We start from the raw sequence: 15,298 nt of genomic DNA, 5'->3' as shown, positions 1-15,298 counted from the left end.
ATTATAAAATCCCAGTGCATCAGGATATTTCCCACCATAACCATTAGGTCAAATGAGGGAAGCTTCAGGAAAGTCTCTCAGAGGGCTTGACATAAAACCCGGGGAGTCTGAAGGACACAGAGCCTGGTGGCTGACTCTAGTTTGGAAAGAGTCCAAAAATATGAAGCTTGCAGGAACTGCTCCCTTTTTTGGCAAAGGAGAAGGGAGGGCTACGGTGGGAGCAGCCTGCACTTCAAGAAGTTTATGGGACAAAAGAGCCAAATGTTTCCTTTGAACCAGAATGGATGCCAAGGAAAGTAGCAGGACTTGAGCTGCCATCAAAGGGCCATGTCCAGGTGGTCACCTTTCAGAGTCAGGTGACTCCAACAGCAAGGATCAGAACCAGGGTCAGCCAGAGGGTGCATCTCCTTTGCCAGGGAACAGTGCTACAAAAAATACATCCCATGTGCCATGCAGAGGGCTACAAAGTCATATGACCACTTTAGTAATTAACTTTACTCCTTCTCTTCCTCCTCCTCACCTCACTGTGACCCTAAGAAGTGAGTAAGACAAGATGGAATATAGAAAGCAAAAAATACAGCATATATTCTCTTCCCAGTGCAGGTTTCTGAGCCTGTTTCAGGCTGGGAATTATGGGGTAGAGATGAGGAGAGGATCTTTAAACTGAATTAGAGATTGAATATTTGACATTCCAAATCCTGAGCTTCCCAAATGAGTACAATTTCTGTGCATTGTGCTGTTTACTCATGGCAACTTCCTGTTTTCATATATCCATTGTTCCAAGTTCAAAAATCAGTAACATGTATTTAATGTTTCATACGGAAACACCAAGTTTAATATTTAAAGATACTAAATAAAGTAGCACTCAAAAAGAAAAATTTTAGTTATCAACACTAATAACTCAAAACACATGATTTTTACACTATCATGGAAAGTTGGCTCAAGTGATCACCCAAAAATCATGCCTAGCTGAACCACACCTAGCCAAATACCTAAGCAGTGTGCCCCTTTTGGTAGCAATTTATTGCCACTTACATCTGAATCTGTGGTTTTCAGCCTCACTGTACCTAAGAGTCACCTGGGAAACTTAAAAAATTTTGATAACTAAAAGTGAAAGTGTTAGTTGCTCAGTCGTGTCTGATTCTTTGCAACTCATGGACTGTAGCCAACCAGGCTCCTCTGTCCATGGAGTTCTCCAGGCAAGAATACTGGAGTGGGTTGCCATTTCCTTCTCCAGGGGATCTTCCCAACCCAGGGATCAAACCCTGGTCTCCTACACTGCAGGCAAATTGTTTACTGTCTGAGCCACAAGGGAAGCCCCTTTGATGGCCAAATGCCACCCTAAATCATTTTAGTCAGAATGTTTGTATATGGGTTCTCTGGGTATCAGTGTTAATTTCCTTATTTCACCATACGTATGCTACAGTAGCTATGGAGAATCAAAACCAAACACAAATGCTATACAGGTGATTTTAAGCCATGATTGAGAACCATTGCTCTATTCTAGATGAGTGTGAACTCCAGAAGGCATAGGTTAGTAAAATAACTTCTCTCTCAATATTTTGAGAATCCCCAACTTGACCCTGTTCTACTCCATGGAATCATTTTGTTCCAACATGAATATGAACCAGAATATGTACATTATATTAATTCCACCTATATATAGACAGTCAAGTGATTTCAACACTGGAAGGAAAAGTTCAGCTCTTGCTACCTTGGAAAATGCCCAACAATCTGTCCTACAAAAAGGGTGAAATGTCAAATGACGTTGCTTCCTACAAAACTGAATTAGAGCATGACCTCAAATGTTAATATATTCAGATCTTTCCTCTGCCCTTAGAAGGTCAAATATTCACAAGAGTCATAAAATCCACACTGCCCTATCCTCCCATGATTTCTGAAGCTGCAGTAACACATTATAAAATAAAGAAAAAGAAATCCCCTATTAAAGAAAAGCTATAGCCTAAGAAAAAGTACAACTTCATGAAGTTGCAGCTAAACAGAGAAACATATCATCAATTCCATGTTAATACTTAATGGTTATGCCATGTTATACAACTTACAACTTATACAACTTTTGTATCTGTCAATTGATTTGATCCTCATAACAGTTGTATTTGATGACCATTACTCATGTTTCTATTTTATATAAAATAGAAATTACAAGCAGTTAAGTGACCTGTATAAAGTTAACAGCACAGAATAAATTTAGGTCTTATTCAGGAAACCTTGAGTCCTTTCAACTGTCTTTCTCTATATATGGGAATGTGTCAACATTTCTTAAACCCATTTTCCTGTTACACACTACCCAAAATAAAAACTTCCTTCCCAGAACAAGTACATGCAAAATCTGTTTTAAATTTTATTAATATATTATACCACCCAGCAGTCAGAAAGGATACATTCATTCATTAAAACAGTATTTTTCATCAAAGATTACTGGAAATTTTTCAATTTTATATTCTCATTAACAATGATTTAAAACCAACAGTTTCATCATAGGGCCATTTTGCAGCAGAGTCCATAAGTGCTTTTTCAAAACTATTTTTTTTTCAGTATTTAGCGCTCATATAAGTTATATAAAGTGTAATAATACAGAAAAACCTAACCAAACAGACATGAATGCAATTATCCCTAGGAGACAATTCTGAGTCAAATGAAAAGGCACAAGAGTTAAAGAAGAAAGAGCTCTCTACCATTTCACCTAAAAATCTGATCTGACAAACAATGCAGTAATGGTAACCCACATAAAAGGCATTACTGTGAGTCACAGGGATGAATTTGAAATCCAGTCAAAGCTCCATTTTAAATAACATCTGCGGCTCTTTGTAACCAATAATAGTAAAATGATTCTCTTTAGTTTGTGTTCTTATGTAGAGGTTTAGGGGAAAACAGTCCTCAGAGTAACAGGATGGCAGGGACACCCTCGTCCTTCATGTTATTCCCCCAAATACCAGCCACTCATTACAGAATCAAACAGCCAAATGAAAACTGGACAGAATAAGAGACCAAGGGCAAGAGAAAAACAGATGCTTTGGCGAGAAGGCAGACTATAAATGTTGGTTTCCCAGGATTCTGATAGCAGGAGTGTTTATCTTATTGAAAGCAGAGTCTAATTGAATAAAAGAGTTTTTAAAATACTGAGCCATTAATTAGGCGGCATGGGGTAAAGCACAGATTCAGTAATGTATGAGGCTTCTGGGAGGCTTCAGGCTGTACTCATCGATTCTGTCAGGGCGCCAGAGAAACAAGAGAGCCGAATGTTTTGCCTCTTCTGGAAACCTACCTGATCCATTTGGAAGTGGCTTCCCCATGCATTGCCTCTGCTCAAATCCTCCCATAATTACTCTGGCACTGTACCCTGCGAACTTGGCGGGCTCTGAGAGATATCAGATGTTTTTCTCATGCTTGCTGAACCTCTCTTAGACAAATTTTGCATTGTTTTTTGTGTCAGTTTTATCGTGAAACATCGTGTTGCCATCTGGGAAGAAAAACAACATGGTAGAGGAGCAGCTGGTGAATGGCAATGGCCAAATAAACATTGGCAGGCACCCGCCATTAGGTGAGATAAGAGGGATGGGTGGCTGCCAACACCGACAATCCCTCACCGCTGGAGCATCTTTCACACTCCCCTTCTCTCTTATCTTCACTCAAATTCATGGCAGTTTTTCATTCAGAGACTCCAGCTCTCCAAGTGTCAGGTGTTGGGCTTTCCCTGCTCTGTCCTGGAGGAACTAGATAGATCTATAATGTGCCCCACCAACTGAATTTCTCTCCTGGGCAGGACAACAGACTTCTTGAAGCAATGGGTAAGTTTCTGATACCTTAACAGGAAGCCTCCCCTGAGAGGATACCAAGACCCTTACCAAGCTTTTCAACCAGTTTGATGGCCCTTATTTTGGCCATCACTCGAACAACATCAGAATTTGTGGCTCTCAAACCCTTAAATAATTTAAAGGCCATATGTATGATAGTTCAGTTCAGTGGCTCAGTTGTGTGCAACTCTTTGCGACCCCATGGACTGCAGCATGCCACGCTTCCCTGTCTATCACCAACTCTCAGAGCTTACTCAAATTCATGCCCATCGAGTCAGTGAGGCCATCCAACCATCTCATCCTCTGTCGTCCCCTTCTCCTCCCACCTTCAATCTTTCCCAGCATCAGGGTCTTTTCCAATGAGTCAGTTCTTTGCATCAGGTGGCCAAAGTATTGGAGTTTCACCTTTATGTATGACAAACCATCTGAATAATACCATCATGCCTTTGGAAGCAGGGAAGTGAGGGGAAGTAAGTTACACCTGATTTAAAAAGTTATACCCTACACTTTCTTGTTTATAAGATAAAAAATTTTCTATTACAACACTTCTAAAACTGAGATTCATAGAATAGATTCTAAAAAAGTATCTGACAATCTCCAGGCAGCAGAATAAATTGTGAAGTGCCAATAGTCATCATTGCCTGCACATGTGCAAACTGGTGAATATTTGAAAGTAAACATTTATCCAATAACCTCAGTTGTGTTATTTCTACTGTATGAGCCAACATGGCTGAATTTTTAACTTAAATTTGGATTCGGAGTTTTGGCTTAAAATATCCTCAAACTATTACATTGTAGTGTAGCACTTTTTTATTTGTTCAGTTTGCAAAAATTTGTTTCACAGAGACAGTGTGATCAGAGGCAATAGATATTGCTGAACCACTAAAAATAACTCAAAAAATTTTAAGCCAACAGAGGTTGGAATGATCAGCACATGTGTCATGGAGATTGACATTCAAGCTGGTACATCTACCTGCCAAAACCCTCCAACTTTCAATATATAGTTCAATTATATATAGTCATTAAATATTATACTCACTAAATTATATATTCAATATATTAAATTCAATATACATTATAATCAAAAGATGTTCAACACATGTTACAGTAAATACATATTCAATATATTTTACACTCAACATACAATTCAATGTATGTATTGAAATATAATTGACATACATATAAAATTTCCCTTAATTGAATTATACATTTAATATAATCTAGACTCTTGAGAGTCCCTTGGACTGCAAGGAGATCCAACCAGTCCATTCTGAAGGAGATCAGCCCTGGGATTTCTTTGGAAGGAATGATGCTGAAGCTGAAACTCCAGTACTTTGGCCACCTCATGCGAAGAGTTGACTCATTGGAAAAGACTCTGATGCTGGGAGGGATTGGGGGCAGGAGGAGAAGGGGATGACGGAGGATGAGATGGCTGGATGGCATCACTGACTCGATGGACGTGAGTCTGAGTGAACTCCCGGAGTTGGTGATGGACAGGGAGGCCTGGCATGCTGTGATTCATGGGGTTGCAAAGAGTCGGACATGACTGAGCGACTGAACTGAACTGAACTGATATTGAATATATATTACATATAATTTTTAATATATATGAATTTAATCAAAAATGAAATAGAAATACAAACTAAACCCTGTAACTCTTGGCAAGATTTTGCTCTAGGCTCTAAATGGATGAGGTTACAAGAAAAAAGCAGTGCACCATGCCAGGCTATTTACAAAGGCCAATGGCTAATTCCAAACTTTGAATGCTGGAGTATAAAAGGCTTAAATACAGATTTCACTTGTGAAAGCTATGAAAATGGCCTGAAATTGTATGCATCATTGATTATTTAAAAATCCAACACAAAACTTATGCACAGTTAATATATTGATAAATTTAATTAAAAAAACAAAAATTAACATGATATAGGAAATATGCTAACTTTCAGAATCACCTAATTCATCCCTTTGTTTTAAAAAATAAAATCCTAAGGTCCCACAGCTCATTTGCAACAGAATTCAAACTAAAATTGTGAACTAAGCAGGCAGATGTGAAAGGGAGAACGGAAGAGCATGAAACAACAGGCTTTGACCTAAAGGACAGGTCAAATTAGGACCTGCCAGGAATCCTCCTTAAACAACATTAGAACAAGTTCTCTGGAAAAATTCCTGCTCTTAGATCAATGGTCACTTATACAAGTATGACTGAACACAATCAACAAGATTGCAGGGAAAATCTAAGAGAAACTAAAGCATAAGGAAAACTTCCTAAATGTCTATTTAGATTCATTTCAATATTATTCATGAAAAAAGTCAGTCACTCTGAATGTTTCAATAAATAATTTATGTGTAGCCATATTCTTTTGTCAATGTGCTATTCATTCTTTTGATACCTGTCAGGTAAGTATATAACAAATGCTATTACCCTCGTTTGAGCTCCAGTGAAATTAACTGAATGAGTCTCTCATTATACTGTTAATTCAGAAATTTTGAAGCTGTAATTCATTAGTCCACAATCCTTAATCCATAAACTCAATAAAATTTTGCCTACAGACCACTCAATCAACATTTATAAGAAACTTGATCCTAAAATAGCAAGGAAATACTTTCTAAAATAAACCCATCATTGGAAAAAAAAGAAACTGCAAATACTTTCTCCTCCTTTCTCAAGCATCTACTTTGAAACACTAGATGGACCCTGTAGCGATGTCAAGAAAGGTCATTCTTGGCCCCATTTTACAGATGAAGAAACTGAAGGCGACAAATGGTAAATAACTTAAGCAACTTGCCCAAGTTAAAACAGCTTGAAAATCCAGAAAATCTGTCTCCAAGACCTATAACCTTGACTGCTATGCTATGATGCAAGGTGTTCAATAATTAAATACTAAACTAGTAGTGTGTAACTAATAGTGTGACTTTGAAGTAAGTTAAAGTAGTTCAGACGGCTGCAAAATAAATAGGGTCTTGAAGGATAAATAAGCTTGATAAAGGTAGGTTTTGTCAGAATCAGAAAATAAACAAAACTACTGGACAACAAGAAAGGGAAACTCCAAAGGGAATAGTTGGAATCTTGTAGAAGGCCTGTAGGGGAAGAAATTGAAACTGGAATTACACATTGGCCAAGGCAGTGCAAATCAATTTGTAAACGATGGATGTCCCTTTGGAAGGCTTCCAGGGAGACACAGCAGTACGGACAGGAAGTAGCCCCCTCTTGATGAGTAAGTCAGTGCCTTCCTGAGAAGGGTAATAGCCTCACCTTTCAGAGGGGCCCAGATGACAGAATGTAAGAAGACGACAGAGCTAATATGATCATTGCATTATAAATTAAAGCATTTAACCACATGGGTATTTTTCACCCCAGAAGACAGGATCTTGTCACTTAACAGGATCAATGAAGAAAGAAGCATATTCCTGGCCACAGAGACGCACCCACAGCTGCTGTATCTCTGCCTTGTTGAGAGTAAGATGGTTTGGCACAGCTACAAGCTCATCTTCTGACCTACCAGAAGATCTTTGTTAACAAGAAAATTTCTTCTAGAAATAGAATAAAATGAATCATTAAGTAAACCAACCTCTGAAAATGCAACAATAGGGGTATGTAAGTTAAAGCTCAGGGTTTGAAGAGCACAGATTTGTGATATCCAGGGTAGAAAAATCTTGTAACACCAACATTAGCAAAAGGGGCACAGAGAGTTTTAAAAACTAAATAAAGTATCCTGTCACAAACAGAAAGCAAAAAATAAAACTCTCTAACATTGCACACTTAGCAATATTAGACAAAACAAAGCCAGGCACGGGGTGAGGGATGAGGTAAGTGTTAGGAGGAGAGGTGGAAGTTCTTTCCACAAGTGGGCATAGGTGTAATCCTAAAACCTACAGAATCTGTTTAAATATGGAAGGCAATTTATTCTGACCTCTAAATGGACCACTTGGAACAATGTCAAGTACTTCAGGTTCTCAGAGTGGGAGCCTGAACTTTGGGGAAGTGAATGCCAAGAACTCAGAACTATTGGACCTGACAATGAACTCCTTAAAGAAGGGGATATTATTTTATTTACATAAGAATTTCCAGTACAAAGCACAATGCCTAGAAAATACTAAGAGTCTAACAAACACTTGATGGCTAAACAGAGGTATGATGTCCCTTCTAAGAGTCTGTGAACAGTAGATGATACAGAATAAGCCTCACCCTGGGATAAAATGGACATCACTTAGATGATGTTATCTGAGAAGAGCAGAGGGCCCCTTCTTTCACAGCACATCTCCAACAGCCTTCATGGCAGGCTCAAATGTGACCATTAGAGGGGCAATTCTCAGTGTTAGGCATTGATCTCTCCCCTAGAAGAATGACCCTGGGAGCAGCAAGCTCATGAAGAACAGTACTAACATCTAACTGATCTTGCTCTCTGATGCACAGGCAGTATCAATAGCCTGACTGGGAGATACCAAAAGCATGTCAAAAGACAGCTTTAGAATGTGCAGGAAAGAGAATTTTCCTTCACTGGGGTGACTGAAAGGGCTGAAGCTCTGCATGGTCACTTCATCACCAAGAGAAAACCAATCTGAATTAAGTCAACCCAGAGGAAATCTCGGAGAAGGCAATGGCACCCCACTCCAGTACTCTTGCCTGGAATATCCCATGGATGGAGGAGCCTGGTGGGCTGCAGTCCATGGGGTCACTAAGAGTCAGACATGACTGAACAACTTCACTTTCACTTTTCACTTTCATGCATTGGAGAAGGAAATAGCAACCCACTCCAGTATTCTTGCCTGGAGAATCCCAGGGACGGGAGAGCCTGGTGGGCTGCTGTCTATGGGGTCACACAGAGTTGGACACAACTGAAGCGACTTAGCAGCAGCAGTAGCAGCAGCAGAGGAAATCTGAGCTGAGAGATGCAGAGGTTCTGAGTCTGGATGATGCTATTAAGTCCCTGGACTGAGCTCTACCCAAAGGAAGTTCTCTGGAGCCTTCAGTGAGCCAGTACATTCCCATTTTTGCTAGGCTAATTTGAAGTGGCTTTCTGTCTCTGGATTAAAGCAGGATATCAAGTGGAAATTTTCAATTTCCCCAGTATTACACTAAGATCAAAGCTGAAAACTAAGGTATGCTAAGATCCTCATACTCTAACATAAGGGAATTTACTAACGGACTTCCTTGGTAGCTCAGATGGTAAAGAATCTGCCTGCAATTCAGGAGATGGTTCAGTTCGATCCCTGGGTCAGGAAGATCCCCTGGAGGAGGCCATGGCAACCCACTCCAGTATTCTTGCCTGGACAATTCCATGGACAGAGGAGCCTGAGGAGCTACAGTCCACGGGGTCACAAAGAGTTGGACGTGACTGAGAGAATTTCAGGCATCAGTTTAGAACAAGCCTTACAACTAATCATTACCATCTCTCTCTGGGCAATATAATAACTTAGAGGACACTGAGGAAGGGAGCTGTTTTAAGTGACACTGTTTCATGAAGGAGAAAGAAAGGGAGGAGGGTTCAAGATGGGGAACACATGTATACCTGTGGCGGATTCATTTTGATATTTGGCAAAACTAATACAACTATGTAAAGTTTAAAAATAAAATAAAATTTAAAAAAAATTAAAGGAAGAGGGTTTAAAGGGAATTCATGTTGAGAACATGGAGTGATTACATGAAAGGAATATGGGCAGTTCATTTTCCAATTTTGGCAATCTGGCCAACACACCTCAGTTACCTAAGCCAAGGAAAAGAGAATTAAAGAACAAGGTGAGGCTGGGCAAAGAGGTAGCCAAGAAGCTATCTACCCCATTATTTGACATGTCATGGGTGGATGAATTTCCTGAGGGTTAATAAATGAGGAGACAATTTTCTGAATTCTGTCTTCCCAGACTTCACCAAGAGGACTGATCACTAGGAAAAGGGATCTCAATTTTGGGGTGGGCACCTTTTGGAGGGACTAAGGGAGTAGAAAATGTAAAGTCAGGAAATATGCATTAGGAAGGGAAGGACTTTGGGGATATTCAACAGAACTCACAGGTGAGAGGACCAGCAACTACATCCCTGACACACAGAAGATATTAATGATTACCTTGAGCCAAACCAATGAGAACAGCTAGCCAAACAGATTGGAGAAGGAAATGGCAACCCACTCCAGTGTTCTTGCCTGGAGAATCCCAGGGACGGCAAAGCCTGGTGGGCTGCCGTCTATGGGGTCGCACAGAGTCAGACATAACTGAAGCGACTTAGCAGCAGCAGCCAAACAGAGAACTCAACCTCCCCATGGGCAGTTAAATAAGGTGTTTGCTCCCTCCCTCTTCTTCTATGTTGCATGAACATGATAAAAGATAGAGGACAGAGGAGGGAGTCAGATTTTTGTAGAATGAAGAGAGGAAAAGAACTTGAGTTTAATTTAAAACTTAAAACAACAACACAAGACTATTCTAATAATTAAAAGTGACTGGAACATTCTGAAATCTAGCCAACACATTATTAAGGTACCTGTTATTAACTGACTGCCTACAATGAGGTAGTGTGGTAATTAACTGTACCATCAGTTCAGTTCAGTTCAGTCACTCAGTCATGTCCGACTCTTTGTGACCCCATGAATTGCAGCACGCCAGGCCTCCCTGTCCATCACCAACTCCCGGAGTTCACTCAGACTCATGTCCATCGAGTCGGTGATGCCATCCAGCCATCTCATCCTCTGTCGTCCCCTTCTCCTGCCCCCAATCCCTCCCAGCATCAGGGTCTTTTCCAATGAGTCAACTCTTCACATGAGGTGGCATAGTCCAAAAAAAAAAAAAAAAAAAAGAGCAGTAATTGGGAGCGTAAACTCAAGGGAACTGAAACTCTTCAACAAATGTATTTAGTTATATCATCCCATGCTCTCATCCTCCTTTAGAAAGAGGACAGCAGATTGCCATTTGCTGTTCTCTCCATTTTGCTCTCTTGTCGGGATTACATTCTGGTTGGACATTTAGGATACTTATGCCTTTTGGTATCTCTTGTGTGTGTGCTCAATTGTGCCCATCTCTCTGCGACCTCATGGACTGTAGCCCACCAGGCTCCTCTGTCTATGGTTTTCCCGGGCAAGAACACCAGAATGGGTTGCCATTTCCTTCTCCATTTGATATCTCTTACAAAGCGCAACAACAATGACTCAAAAAAAAAATCTAAAATGAGAGTTCTCAAAGGGTCTCTATTCTACCGGTTCAATGCAAAAGTTCAAATATGCCAGTGGGCTTATTTGTGGACTATGCCGGATGATTACAGAGCCTTTGTCAATGAGAAATGACCACATGGGGTGAAGATGGTCACATAAACCTTCTCCAAAAGGGCCTTGGCATTCCATGGCTGTGTGAAATATGGAGGGAATTCATCTCAATAGGAGATTCAAGATGCCTATTTCTGTAGAAGACCAGTGGTTAGTTTTACAGGTCACCACAAGCAACATTATTTGTACTATCTCTCAACCCCATTCCCATAATAACTCACACCAAATTCCACTAGAAGAGGTGATGAAATCAAAGGGGTGGAGAGGGGAATTAGTAAAGTAAAATGAGTTATAATCAACAAGCACACAAAGGAAATTAAACTCAAAATCAGATCATTGTACAAAAATTACATAGTTGGCATCATCAGAGTAACACAGCCCAATAGGGTAACATTAACTTCAAGAGTTGTGCCACCATGACAAATCCTGTGGCCTGCATGAAAGTTCACTCACCTCACCAGGAATGCCAGCCTAAAGAAGACAGCTAGAAGGAAACAGAGCACAGATTGGCATCAAAAACATTTTTAATAAATAGTTACTAAAATGAGAATAAATGATGAAATACAAGGACTTTTAGGAAGCCTAGAGAATATGAACTACTTTGAAGATTCTGCCAATAAAAGGGATTTCGCAGATTATACTGATAAGGATTTGAAAAAAAAAGAGTACTTTCATAATACTTCCCTTTAATCCCTATTAATCTTAATATTTTGCTTATATTGAATCCCCAGGCTAATTGTGATCTGGAAAATTTAATAACCTAAAATGAAGATAAGTATCAATGGTTAAAAACTTAGCATTTGTATTTTAAGTGGGCTTTTCAATATCCTAGACCAAACTCATATATAATATGAAAATGTCAGGTAGCACTACAGGGAGAAGAGGAGCCTTTTGAGAACAGACTTCAAATTTATAAAATTCCTAACAATATTGGCAGCCTGTAACTATACCTTGATGTGCCATTCTACAAAGCTGATGTTTCTGACCAATGTTATCAGGGAAATGTTTTGGCATTTTTCCTGTTTTTTATAGTAACTGGTGATGAACTTGAGCTGATCTAATACATGGATCAAACTTCCTTGTGACCACTGAGTCAAGGAAACTGTATCCTCATGATGCTGATATTGTTCTGCTTTTGTGTGTGTGTGTATTACATGAAATTTCCTACAGTCAATGAATAAAACAAACTGGCAAGTGCTGTTTCTGACTAGAGCAGCTGAATATTTCATATCCAACTATTTGTTATGAAGCCCTGAAGTGATCATGGAAACCTAAAGTGATTACTTCTCCACGTTGAATGTTTTGCTTGGGAAAAAAATGAAAGTGAATCTGCTGCTACAGGAGTAATATGAAGTTGAAACTTCCAGCATTCAAAACTCAGCATTACTTATTAGTTGAGAATCCAAAATATCTCCGAGTCATGGTATTTTTGGAAATTGAAGAAGCAATTGGACAAGGATGCCATATCTAGCTTGACTAGAAACAGCACAACTGCAAAGCAAATAATGTGCACTTTCACCCCCAGTGACCTGGAAATAAGCACAAACAAAATATCCAAGAGCTTAAATTTTAGCTGTGGGAAATTTACTGCAGCTAAATAGAGAAGAAAATAGCTGATCCCAGGGGAAGCAAGTACATGGCAATGTAGGAGGCAATTAAGAGCAGTGGCAAAGTCATTCACCATTACTATGTACTTAATCCAGTCACTCTGGCAAAGGTAGCTGCAATGAGGAGCTGTACTCTCTACTCAGTATCTGGGGAATCTAGAGGTTTCCAGCACAAAGACCCATCAGTTGAAGGGCGATGTGACAGAGGATTCAGGGAGATTGGTTGGCTAATGGACAGGGGAATAAATTTTCCCAGAACGCTCCCTGTTCAAACCATTGGAAATGGAGTCGCCCTTCAGATCATCTGTATGCCTGTTTCTTTTTTCCATTTTCAATTTATAATAACAATAACGACCTAGACATAGGACATTTCCTGGGCTTTAATGACAGTCTGAGGTTAATGGCCCTCAACTACACCTCAGGCCATCAACCCCTCCCAGCTGGTCATTAATCTCCAGGAAATATCCTGTTCCAGGGTCATTATTGTTTCAATATCAACTATACCTTAAAAGCTTTATGGATTCTGCAAATATACATCACTTGCCAATAGAGGTTATAAAACCTGTTTAGAATTCTGAAATTATCTGGAGTTTGACCTCTCAGAGATGTTTTGTCCAAAACTAAAATTGGCTTAAGAAAACATTCAACTTCAGACTGTGTTTCTAGTCTAAGACAGAAAGAACACAAAGTTAGAAGAATTAAGAAGGGATTATAAAACTACTCTTGCCTGAAAAATTCCATGGACAAAGGAGCCTGGCGGGCTGTCCATGGGGCCTCAAAGAGTCAGACACGACTGAGAAACTGAACATATGCACAGACGTAAAACTACAGCAGGGAATGCTCCAGCAGCCCAATGGTTCCCTGGACTCTGTGCTCCCACTGCAAGGAGCACGCGTTTGATCCCTGTTTGGGGAACTAAATCTGACAAGATGTGTAGCATGACCAAAACAAAACAAAACAAAAAAAACTACACCAAATTTCAGTGTAAATTTTTGATGAAAGTTTGAGTGCTAGTTACCCTTTTTAGGAATCCTCCACTTAATGATCACTTTCTAATGTTAAACTTTTAATTAAAGTTAGAGAAGCAAATTTAAAATAAAATGCAGGGTGATCAGAGACCAAGCGTTGGTTACCTTAAAAGAAATGACTTCACTGAAAACAAAAATGATGCCACTAAGATGTGGGTTACACTGCATCAATACTCCATAGTACCAGTTCCATATTATAGCTGAGGAAATACTCTCTTCCTACTGTCCTTTCCCAGGCTCACTGCAGAATGAACCAGAAAATGTTGAGGGATATGGGCACAGATATAGGAGGTTTTTTTAATCTTTTAATCCCAGCAAGATGTTTAATCCCTCTTGTCCTTGTCTTTTTATCTGTAGAACATAAAGCAGTTGACTCATAGGCTAACAAATAGGAATTCAAAAATGGTGAAAAATAGAAGTATATATTTTTAATATTTTGCTTAGACCTGAAAAATATAATAACTACACAAGTGTTCTTTGAATTGCTTTTTTATTGAAGGTGAGAAACAATAAATGTTTCATAAATTTGGTCACAAGTAAACATTTATTGAGTATCTCATACAAATTGTGTTCCCCCAAAACTCACATGTGGAAACCCTAATTCCTAGTATCTGAGAATGTAGCTTTGTTTATAGATAGGACCTTTAAAGAAGTAACTCATTTAAAATGAGGTCATTAGGGTGGGCCGCAGGCCTCTATGAATTCTGTCCTTATAAGAGGCAGCTGGGGCACCAGCGCACAGAAGAATGACCATGTGAGGACACAGACAACACAGCCTTCTGTAGGCCAAGGAGCAAGGCCTCAGGAGGAATCAACTCTACCCACCCTGATCAGGACACAGCCTCCAGAATTGTGAGAAAATAAATTTGCCTTGTTTAAGCCACCCAATCTGTACTACTTTGTTATATGGAAACCCTAGAAAATACAGAAGAAATACAGGCATTCTCCTGGCCCTCCAGAGGAGACAAATAAACAAACAGTTTGGTGAAAAGGGTATGGTGAAGTAAATTTTGCATATTATCAACTCAGCAGAATTTTATGCAGTGATTAAAATGACAATTATAGAGAGTATGTAACAACCTAGGAAAACGTCTATAAAAAATATTAAATGAAAAGGCAAAACACTGCAATACAGCTACTCTGATTACTATAAGAGATTGTTTACTAATAGACCAAAAAATAGAAGAAAACTTGGAAAACCAGAGTTTTTGCTGATGTGAATCCTTGATGAACTTTTTATTTTTTATTTCTTTATTGCTGTTATAATAGCAATGATGCAATAGATTTTTAAATATTTAATTTTAATGGTACATTCTCCCTCATTTTTTTTTTCTTTGCCTTCACATTTGAGTTCAAGTTTCCACTTTTGAGAAAGTTACTCTGAAAGAAAATTCAAAAATATTTTAGGAACCTAAAGATTATACAGAACACAGAGATGTATATATCTTTTTGAATTCGTATTTTTGTTTCCTTCAGATAAATATCCAGAAGCGGAATTACTAGATCATATGATAGTTCTCTTACGTTTCTGAGGAACCTCCCTGCCATTTTCCATAGTGGCTGCGCCAATTCACATTCTCACCAATGGTGCACTGCTGCTGCTA

General features: G+C 39.2%; 1 long non-coding RNA gene across 1 annotated transcript in view; it reads right to left on the bottom strand.

Moving 5' to 3' along the window:
• Positions 1-2,345: 2,345 nt before the first annotated feature.
• LOC123328115 overlaps positions 2,346-15,298 on the bottom strand; it is a 25,557-nt gene continuing 12,604 nt past the window's right edge. The window contains exon 2 of the long non-coding RNA XR_006542892.2: positions 2,346-3,481. This is a non-coding gene — a long non-coding RNA (uncharacterized LOC123328115). The remainder of the gene's footprint in view (positions 3,482-15,298) is intronic.

The sequence above is a fragment of the Bubalus bubalis genome, chromosome 11 (assembly GCF_019923935.1).
Source record: "Bubalus bubalis isolate 160015118507 breed Murrah chromosome 11, NDDB_SH_1, whole genome shotgun sequence".
NCBI classification, from domain to species: Eukaryota; Metazoa; Chordata; class Mammalia; order Artiodactyla; family Bovidae; genus Bubalus; species Bubalus bubalis.
The sequence above is the reverse complement of the archived record's forward strand: the minus strand, read 5'-3'. Positions and strand labels throughout refer to the sequence as shown.